General features: G+C 38.2%; 1 pseudogene; it reads right to left on the bottom strand.

The window, feature by feature from the left end:
• Positions 1-872: 872 nt before the first annotated feature.
• Positions 873-10,232, bottom strand: LOC138836080 (cytochrome P450 2C42-like; annotated as a pseudogene).
• Positions 10,233-10,858: the final 626 nt, after the last annotated feature.

Below are 10,858 nucleotides of genomic sequence, written 5' to 3'. Positions count from 1 at the left end.
ATGTAGTTTCTCTCTTTCAAATCCAAATTTCCAGTAACTGTATGTGACACTCTACAAAGACAGCTTTTCTACCTTCTTCTTCTTGTCCATTTTCTATGCAAATCATTAGCAGAAAAAGCATGGCCTCTTGAGACTATATTTTTTCATTTATTTATTTTTAGATATTCTAACTCTTTTCTTTTCTTTTTTTTTTTGGGTCCGGTCATGGGACCTGAACTCTGGGCCTGGGCACTGTCCCTCAGCTCTTCAGCTCAAGGCTAGTGCTCTACCACTTGAGCCACAGCATCACTTCTGGCTTTTTGCTTATGTGGTGCTGAGGAATCGAACCCAGGGCCTCAGGCATGCAAGGCAAGCACTCTACCACTGAGCCACTTTCCCAGCCCCTAGATATTCTATTAATTATCTTTAGTTGCACAAAGGGGTTTCAATTCAATACATTAGTTGGTGAGTACAACGCATCTTGATCGATGTCACCTCTGTCAGCATTCTCTTCCATCTTTCCCAACTCTCCCCATCCTCTCAATTTACCTGCTTCCACTTTCACATATGTATATTGAATGTTATGACTGCATTCACAAACCCTTCCCCTCTCCATTCATCTGTCCTCCCTTGACCTTACCCCTATCCACAGCACAATTTTTTTTAATATATTACTTGCATTATGCACCGAAGAAGAAAAGCCTGAGAACTGATCTAGCAATTAATAACAATTTTTATTCAGAACATTCAGGGACAAATAGTTCTGAATGGTCATATTCTAATCATTTGCTGTTTGACAGTGGAGATGTACTAGTAACTTGGCATCTGATAAGTTATTAGCACTTGTATTAAATTCAAGTATCACAGGCTATAAAGAGAATTGTGGATGTAATTGTTCAGTGACCCAGGTAAACTCTCTTCATTTCTCTTAAAGAGAGTTGTATGTGTACTGGATCTTGAGTGAATGGATATAGGTGAGAGAAGAACTAAGGAAAGGTATCCGTGATATTGGAAAGGAAGTGGATAATGGCTCTGTGGAGGAAGAGTTGACAGCACAGCAGTACCTAAGCACCCTACTCTTCACACAGGAACGAAGTAGAGCAGGAACAAAGGTGGCACACAACCAAACCCATTGACAATTGGGATGGTCTCAATGTTTTCTGGATCAACCAGAAGTTTCAGGTTAAAATTCTGTAAAATGGTGGTCAGGAACCAAAACTAATCCATGCAGGCCAGGCCCTCTCCTGCACACATCATTTTTCCTGAAAAATAACAAGATTTGTATTATCTTACACATTGTGTTGTAAACTGTCCCCCAAAAGAGGCAGTAACCAGTCAATCAAATGGATGGATCAAATACAGGAAGGCTGGAAAGATGGTTGAATAAACTTGCATGCAAGAAGCCACGTGCTGGTGGCTCATGCTTGTAATACTATCTATTCAGGAGGCTAAGATGTAAGGATCTCAGATGAAAGTCAGCCCAGGCAGGAAAGTCCAGGAGACTCTTATCTCCAATTAATGGAAGAAAAGTCTCTCATTCTGTCCTGTTTAGCTAAAAGCATTATGTGATACTTTCTTCAGGACATATGTCCTGTGTCATCTCCTCTGTATGATCCTTGTGATCCTTTCAGGCAGCAGAATTTCCTCATCAAGTATATACGTCCACAGAAGCTCATATCACCTTGAGTCTTATTTTATTTTTTGCCTCTCAACCAAAATATGAGTTAGTCTGTTGTATCTAAACATGCATAGTACCAGACCCAACATAAGCATTAAAACCTACCATAAGTGGAAGGAGACACTATGCATGGTTTCTCAATACTGAACAACTTAGCAATAATATTGAATGTCCAAAATGCATGGTTATGAACATAGGAAGACCACCATGCTGGGAAATGATTGCGAAGTTATTATTCCACATTCTCAAATTTTTCTCAGCGTTTAATTGACAGGTTCCAACCCCCCTATTCTATACCATTATCTCAGCAAAGTACCCTGCATTCTCTCCTTTCCTTGCTTTCTGTCTCCTGTAAGCCAGCTCAACAGTCCTTTCTCCAATATATAATTAGGAAAATGTTTCGGTGTATGAAAGGAAAGATGTGAACACTTTCCCTCCTTACCTCTCTAGAAACCTGTGCATCCTTCTCTCACTGTCCTACTTCTACTATATTGCATTGATTGCTTTACTTATCTGCTTTCTTGACACTGAATATTTTTTAAACCCCATTATATTCTGTAGAATACTTTCATCCCCAGAGCTCAGGCTGGCAGTGAGGGACATTATAAAAGAAACACTCAAAATGTTGGCACAGATACCTTTCGTATGTCAGGTGAAGTGAATTTCACTTTTAAGAGGAACTCCTGAGCAGCACAGTGATTTATCCAGAAGCAGAGTTCAATTGACTTACACTCTAGCTCTCAATTTGAATAAACTGTACTAGATACTCTGTAAAGCCCTACTACTGTGGTCAAATGATGAAGACTTAAGACAAATCAGTGAAAGTGGAAGGGCATTGGAATTGGTACTCATGACAGTTTACAAACAGCTGGTCTACCAACTTCCCTCATGGAAGTTGCCTCTGTTCCTAAAAAGTTATCTTTCAAAGTACAAACAGAAATGAATTTCTCTTATCTGTTGAGAAAGGCACAAAATAGTCACTTTTCTTAAAAGTAACTCTCAACTATAAAGTGACCAAGATCAAACGTCTCTGGGCTGGAGAATTCCTTGTCATCATACAGCACAGAAGTCAGTGATGTTATTATGGTTGTACCCTGGATATAACAAATAAAGCAAAATTTGAGTAGAAAGAAATGATGAAACTCACCCAGTCTAATCAACTTTGTTTACAACTGAAGATCTCAGGTTCCCAAAATAATAATCTCATTTCCAATTAGAAAGACTAACAACGATGAGTTTAAGGCTAGGAGCAGTGACTATGTTTAAGGGTCCCCAGTTAGAAGTTCAAGGACTGAATTCAGAGAATTTGGGTGGAAAAAGTTCTAAATTACCTCTATTTATCACTAAGGTTTAAACACTGATGTTTGTTCCTGTGCATTTTTGGGGGGGGGGGTATCCGGTCGTGGGGCCTGAACTCTGGGTCTGGATGCTGTCCCTCAGCTCTTCAGCTCAAGGCTAGCGCTCTACCATTAGAGCCACAGCGCCATTTCTGGCTTTTTTCTTTTTGCTTATGTGGTGCTGAGGAATCGAACCCAGGGCCTCATGCATGCAAGGCAAGCACTCTACCACTGAGCCACCTTCCCAGCCCCTGTTCCTGTGCATTGTTCTAGTGTGTCACTTCTGTTATTTACACAGCATATGTGGATTACAGTATAAAATGGAAGCCTATGCTTGCTCTTGAAAAGTTGGGAGTTTTTAGAATTCTTTCATTTGGGCTTTTTTAACTGGAGATCTTATCTAATTAGTGATGACTTCTGGGGTTATATCCACAAGTTCACATGTACTGAGTGCTTATTATTGGGATGCAATGTGTTGTTGATAAGTTAAAAGTATGGTGGGGGGCTGGGAAGGTGGCTCAGCGGTAGAGCACTTGCCTTGCATGTATGAGACCCTGGGTTCAATTCCTCAGCACCACATAAGCAAAAAAGAAAAAAGCTGGAAGTGGCACTGTGGCTCAAGTGGTAGAGCACTGGCCTTGAGCTGAAGAGCTGAGGGACAGTGCCCAGGCCCAGAGTTCAGGCCCCACGACCGGACCCCCCCCCCCCCAAAAAAAAAAAGTATGGTGGAACTCATCCTCAGATGTGTCCTCCTTAAAAATACAGCAAGGATGAAAAAATTAGAAAACTCATCAAGTTGCCATTTCAAGTCCACCAAGTTGTCTCTCATCTTGAGTTGGCAGAGATTATAACCATACTGTAATTTGGAAATTCATGAGCACTGAGAGCAGTGCAGAAGAAAGAATCTTACCTTAGGGATTATGTAGGTTTATTTTTGTTTTATATTTTTTGTTTTGTTTTGTTTTGTTTTTTGTCGGGCCTTTGAGCTCTTCAGCTCAAGGCTAGTGCTCTATCACTTGAGCTGCACGCCACTTCCAGCTTTCTCTGCTTATGTGGTGCTGAGGAATCAAACCCAGGGCCTCATGCATGCAAGGCAAGCACTTTACTACTGAACCACCTTCCCAGCCCAGGGATTATGTAGTTTCGGAATTTAACATCAAGGGTTACCGCATGGGGTACATTGATGGGATGAGGTCAATGTATCTCTGGATATCATGTACCACAGCATCCAACAAGGGCATGAGGCTCCTGTTCTGTATGCAAGGGCTTTGGTGCCTGCCAATAACATGTTCAGTCTCTTCTTGGACTTTAGAAGATAAAATGAAAGAACTGATGGCCATAACATTTTAGGATTACATGAAGCATGATGAAAGTGTCCTGACAGACCTTTAAGGCATCCAGATTTGCTATGATATAGGCAGAAATAACTCTCCTACCACCCAGGCTATAAGCTAAATATATATGTACCTATAATTAGCATATAAGCTAATCATGATACATAGAGATGATTAAATGTTTCAGAAGATAAATATCTTGAACAAATACACCCAGGAAAGTACTATCTTTGCAAGAAAAAATATAAATTAATCGTAGCCAAGTGCTAGGGGCTTGGTGCTTATGTCTGTAATCTTAGCCACTTAGGAGGGTGAGATCTAAAGATTGCAGTTCAAAGCCAGCCCAGGCAGACAAATTGATGAGACTCTTACCTCTAATTAACAGTAAAAAGCTAGAGACACACTGGTGGTGTGTCTCAAGTGGTAGAGTGCCAGCTATAAATGAAACCAGCAGAGTAAGAGTGAGAGGCCCTGAGTTAAAGCCCAGTACTGGCTTTATTTATACAATTTAACCAAAGGTTTTAAAAATTGAATTCTACTAACAGATCTATATGGGAGTATAGGTTTGTATTGTGTGTTATTTACAATAGATCCTTCATCATATTCACATATGTCAAAGGCATTCATTTTTTTTGTTTTTATAATATAATCATAATTGATTTCTTTTCATATAATTCAGTACTAATAATTGGCCTTATCAGTCTTTTAACAGTTTTAGTGGGCTTTATTATACTATTTTCACACATACATATATATGTACTTGATTATTATGATTATAATCACTCCCTCATCATCCCCTATTTAGTATTTCTCCCATAGTATCATGCTAGAAATTTGGTCCCAAATGTGGCATTGTTGAGTGATGGTAAAAACTCTTAGTATGGCCTGTTGGAAAATAATTATGTCAAAAAAGCTCCACCCTCCATAAGTGCTAGTCAGAGTGAATTCATTGTCATTAGAAAGCCTGGTACTTTCCTTGAATCCCTCTTCCACAAGTACCACTCACCATTCTCACATATGCTCCAGCCAGTGTGAAGCCATCCACCATGGGTCTACAAGTAGATAACAATTTCATACTCTTGAACCTTCAAACTGTGAGCAAAAATGGACTAAGAAATACACACACACACAAACACACACACACACACACTCACACACACACACACACACACACACACACACACACACACACACACACACACACACACACACACCATTTGAAGTGGTCTATTCTACCTAGGCTAATTCATGATACTTGTGCCTACTGAAATCACCTTCCATGAAATATACTTTATCCAGGGTACTTTGTCACCCAAATCTAGTTTTGATGATTTTGATATTGTTCATGCTACCTTCCTCCACCTATTCTCAAATGTGAAAAATCATCTTATTTTTATATACACAAATTACAGCTAGTGGTACAGAAATTTCAATGATGGAGTTTCTCTAAGAAACCCAGGGCAGATGACATTAGTAGTATCCTCGCAATATCTTTGTGAAACCCTGCTCTCTGTCTGTGGACTCACCTGTAATCTCTGGGTGTTTCAGCAGGAGCAGGAGTCCGTATTTCAGGGTAGTGCTTGTTGTCTTTGTTCCTGCTCCAAAAATATCAGTTACAGTGGTTATTAAGCTTTCCATTGTAAATTCAGACTATTGGTTGTACTTTTCCTAAGAAGTATATGATTTTTTATTTCTCTAATTTATTTGCCAGCATATTTAATTACAATGAATCCAGATAACTCAGGTTGTTTTAAAGATAAGAAAACTCAGAGTGGAGTATGTAATATTAAAACTAACACATGCACAGTATAGCAGAGAATACAGATTAGTTCATCCAAACTTTATTTCCTATCTCCTTATTACTACTTTGTTCCAAAATGTCACTTACCAGCCATCTTTGTAGCTAAGTGGACTCCACTTCCTAAAGTTCTATTGTCTCCCAACAGCACCATCAGCTAGCAACCAATTTCAACATGAGACTCAGAGAGACATTTAAGGTCTAAATCAGTAAAGCTTTGATAATTAAAGGAAAAAATTAAAACCTTCCACATTAGACAAAAATGGAAGGAATTCATGACCACTAAACCAGCACTGCAGAAGACACCTAAAGAAAGACAAGGAAAGAGCTGGGTGCTGGTGGCTCACGCATGTAATCCTAGCTACTCAGGAGACTAAGATCTGAGGATCATGGTTCAAAGCCAGCCTAGGCAAGGAAAGTCCTTGTGACTCTTATCTCCAATAAACCACCAGAAAACTGGAAGTGGCACTGTTGCTCAAGTGGAAGAGCACTTGCCTTGAGCTGAAGAGCTGAGGGACAGTGCCCAGGCCCAGAGTTCAAACCCCACAACCAACAAAAAAAAAAAGGAAGGAAGGAAGGAAGGCAGGAAGGAAGGGGGGAGAGAGAGAGAGAGAGAGAGAGAGAGAGAGAGAGAGAGAGAGAGAGAGAGAGAGAGAGAGAGAGAGAGAGAGAGAGAGAGAGGAAAGAAAGAAGCAGATAAATACAAGGAAAACAGAGGAAAGAATGAACCCAAATACATGAGATGATTACTTTATGACCCTGCCATATCACTTTGGGGCATATAGCTTAAGGAGTGTTAGTTTAGAAAAAAAAAAAAGCAAGAGAGATACCTGACTCCCATGCTTATCACGAAACTATGCACAAAGTTGTAGAATCTGGCTAGGTGTCAGTGAATAGATAAAGAAAATATGGTATTTAAACACCATAAAGTAAGCTACATTTTGAATACTATATTAAGGACCAAAGAATAATATAGCTTTAAAATATGGTATTTGGGCAAGAGCCTCTGATAATTGAAGTATCAGAGTCCTGAGAGTCCATTATAACTTGGATTAATGGAGAGGCTTCATATCATTAAGAAAGTCCCTCTCAATGTATGCAAAATATAAAGATCTCATCTTCGGTGAGGTAATCAGACTTTTAATGAGATTCTTTATTAAATTCAAATACACTAATAATTCTTCCCTAGCAGTAGACAAGGCAGAGAGTAAAAGTAATTTGCTTTTTACCACCACCAGTTTCTTCCAACTATTCCTCCTTCACTTTATTCCATCTAGAACATATGACTTATATAATCAACTCAAATTGGAGTTGGAAAATTCTTTGAGAGACACCTAAATCAATACCTTAATTTCACTATTTTCTTTATATTTCTGCCTAATGCTACAAAGTGGTGGAGTAAGACAAGTTCAAGGATGGATTTATTCTCCACAGTTAACTCTTTTCAGATTCTTTTGGCCTTAATCTTACCCTAGTTCAAAGAATTTAAAATTACATAACTATCATTAAGGAATCTATATTGTGCTTCTCATCACTTTCCAAACATACACAAACACTATTCAAATTCACAATATTCATCTTTTCCTCTTTGATTAAATTGATCTCAACTAAATAGATGTCATTATTTAAACTAAAACAAAAACCTATAGCACCTCTAGGTCTATAACAAGATGGACAACTTGAATTTACTCAGAATTATATTTCCATAATCCAGACATTTATCAAGCCACAATGCAAAGAGATAATAAATTGCAGAGCCTGTATTTAATATCAAGTCTCACCTATGATCATTCTACAGGATTTCCAGGATAAATTTCCCTAATCATTATCTGAATTACATTCTTGTCTGGCTCTCTGGGTCTTATACATACACATACACACACACACACACACACACACACACACACAATACATTCAAATCAATGCCAACATTCAGGCTTTTTAAGAGTACTTGCAAGGCATCTTCACTACTACAGTGGAGATGTTTATTCAGATTTATTTTTTGCTATGTACAACTAAGTCATCTCCCTTTATCTCTTTCCTACCACACATATCCCAATAAAATTGCCTCCCATGTTCTTTACCCAAAATTCTCAGATCATATGGGAAACCTGAATAAATTAAATAATTCATTTTCCTGTCTTTGTGATAGGATTGGTCTACTTTTGTTTCATGCTTGATAAATTGTATTTCCTAACTTATTTGTATTTCCAGGTCACTCAAGTTGTATATTCTTTTTTCACATAAAATATTAGTACCTAAAAACAATACCTGTGATTATGAATAATCCAATCATTGAATGTTACATATTCTATGATGCTTAATCCAGATCCAGGTACACAGTGGGTATTAAACTGCTTAACAAGTATTCTTGTTAAGAAATAAGAAACCAGGTACACTTCCCTGATAAGTATAGAAATGAACAAAGAAATAACATTTCACCTGTTCCATTTTAATAAGGAAACAATCAATGAAGTCACAAGGATTGTTGCTCTCCAGGGATTCTTGATGTTCTTTTACTTTTATCCAAAACATAACTTTTTTTTATTGTGAAAATACTATACAGAGAGGTTACAATTACATGGGCAAGATAAAGAGTGCATTTCTTATCAAGCATTGTAGCCTCCTCCTTTGTTTCCCCTTCCCATCCCCTCCTCCCCCACACCCCCCACACCCAACCCTCCCCGCGCAAAGTTGTAAAGTTCGTTTTCAATGTAATGACTTGTACATCTCATTGTTGCAATGGGTCCACCTGTATCCCTATTTAAACGATTTGTTTTTTCCCTTCCCCTACACAAATTATACCAACATCAAATACAGTGAAAGCAAGGGTTATACTGTGGGGGAGGGACATACATAGCAACAAATAAATAATCTTATAAATGTGTTAGAAACAATCGCATGAAAGAAAAAAAACATTTGAATACATATCTTAGGGTTCATTTCCCTAACATCAACTTAACTGACCTTTTCTGCTTGACTCAGACATATACTAGTTATTGCAAATAAGGGAAACCATGGGACCTATGTTTCTTTGGGCCTGGCTTACTTCACTTAATATAATTTTTTCCAAGTCTTTCCATTTCCTAACAAATGGGGCAATGTCATTCTTTCTGATGGAGGCATAGAATTCCATTGTGTATATATACCACATTTTCTTGATCCATTCATCTACTGAGGGGCATCTGGGTTGGTTCCATATCTTAGCTATGGTAAATAATGCTGCAATAAACATAGTCGTGCTGGTAGCTTTAGTGTGGTCTCATTTGTGAACATTTGGGTAAATGTCCAAAAGTGGGATTGCTGGGTCATAGGTGAGCTCTATGTGGAGTCTTTTGAGGAAACTCCATATTACTTTCCAAAGTGGTTGAACAAGTTTACACTCCCACCAACTATGCAGTAAGGTTCCCTTCTGTCCACATCCCCTCCAGCATCTGTTGTTATTAGAATTCTTGATTATAGCCATTCTAACTGGGGTGAGGTGGTATCTCAATGTTGTTTTGATTTGCATTTCTTTTATGGCTAGAGAGGTTGAGCATTTCTTCATGTGTCTATTGGTCATCCTTCTTTCCTTTTCAGAGAAGCAAAACATAACTCTTTACATCAGCAAAGTTTTTAAGAATTTTGTTGACTCCCTGGGAAATAATCAGTGATAAGGGGAATATATTGCAGACTTTAAAGATAAAAAAGTTCATTAAATCAAAAACATATAATAAAGATGTGAATATCATAAGTAAACACTGGTTTAAAATGGGTGAATGTAAAAGCAGTCTTCAATGTGAGGAAATATATTTGCATGTATATGATATAGGGAAAAGAATTCTCTGCTTGCAGGGAGATGGGAGTAAACTGACCATATGATCAAAGATGATTTTAAAAACTTATATTCATGCATTGATGTTAATGTATTAATGTACCTTTGTATCCAATGTCTCATTTTACCTTCAACCTAGAAATATACAATGGCATGTACTATGCCTCACATCCCTTGTAAATGAGAATAAAGGTTAAGGAAGTTTCAGAAACTTGACACAAAGCATAGAGCCACGCCCTGCTACCTCTACAACCAGCAATCAATCTCAGGTCTAGAATCATGGGAGGAGTACAAAGAGAACATGATTCCAACTTAACATTGTATAGATAAGTACATTGTACAGATTTAACAGTGGTTAAATTACTTCTATAAAGTCATTTAATTACCTTCTATTTAAAGTATAGGGCATACCAGCTCCACAGAGGGTGACATTTTAAGGTTTATGATTTATATCATTTTATCATCCTGATTCCTTCTTTCCTCCCTCACTCTCTCATTCTCTTCCTCTCTACTTCCCTCTCTTCCTTCTCTTTCTGTCGCTCATTCATTCGATGGCTCTCTTTCTTGATAGTACTAGGACTGAATTCAAGTGCCTTGTGCTTGCTAGACAGGCACTTTACCATTTAATCCACACTACTAACCACTATTTTGCTATTTACTTTTGAAGTAGATATTGCTCTATGCCCAGGCTGACCTGGACTGTGGTCTTCCTACTTACACTTCATCATGTCTCTAGAGATGACAGACTTGTGCCACCTCACCTAACCATCAGTTGAAGTGGAATGTCTCAAATGTTTATGCCCAGACTGGCCTCCAACTACCATCCTTGATCTCCACCTCCCAAGTATCTAGGATTAAAGGCCTGAATTACCACACCTAGCTTTTATCTGTCTTTCCTTCTTTCTTTCCTTCCTTCCT

Source organism: Dipodomys merriami, unplaced genomic scaffold (genome assembly GCF_024711535.1).
Source record: "Dipodomys merriami isolate MVZ:Mamm:240054 unplaced genomic scaffold, mDipMer1.0.p SCAF_249, whole genome shotgun sequence".
Taxonomy (NCBI): Eukaryota; Metazoa; Chordata; class Mammalia; order Rodentia; family Heteromyidae; genus Dipodomys; species Dipodomys merriami.
The sequence above is the reverse complement of the archived record's forward strand: the minus strand, read 5'-3'. Positions and strand labels throughout refer to the sequence as shown.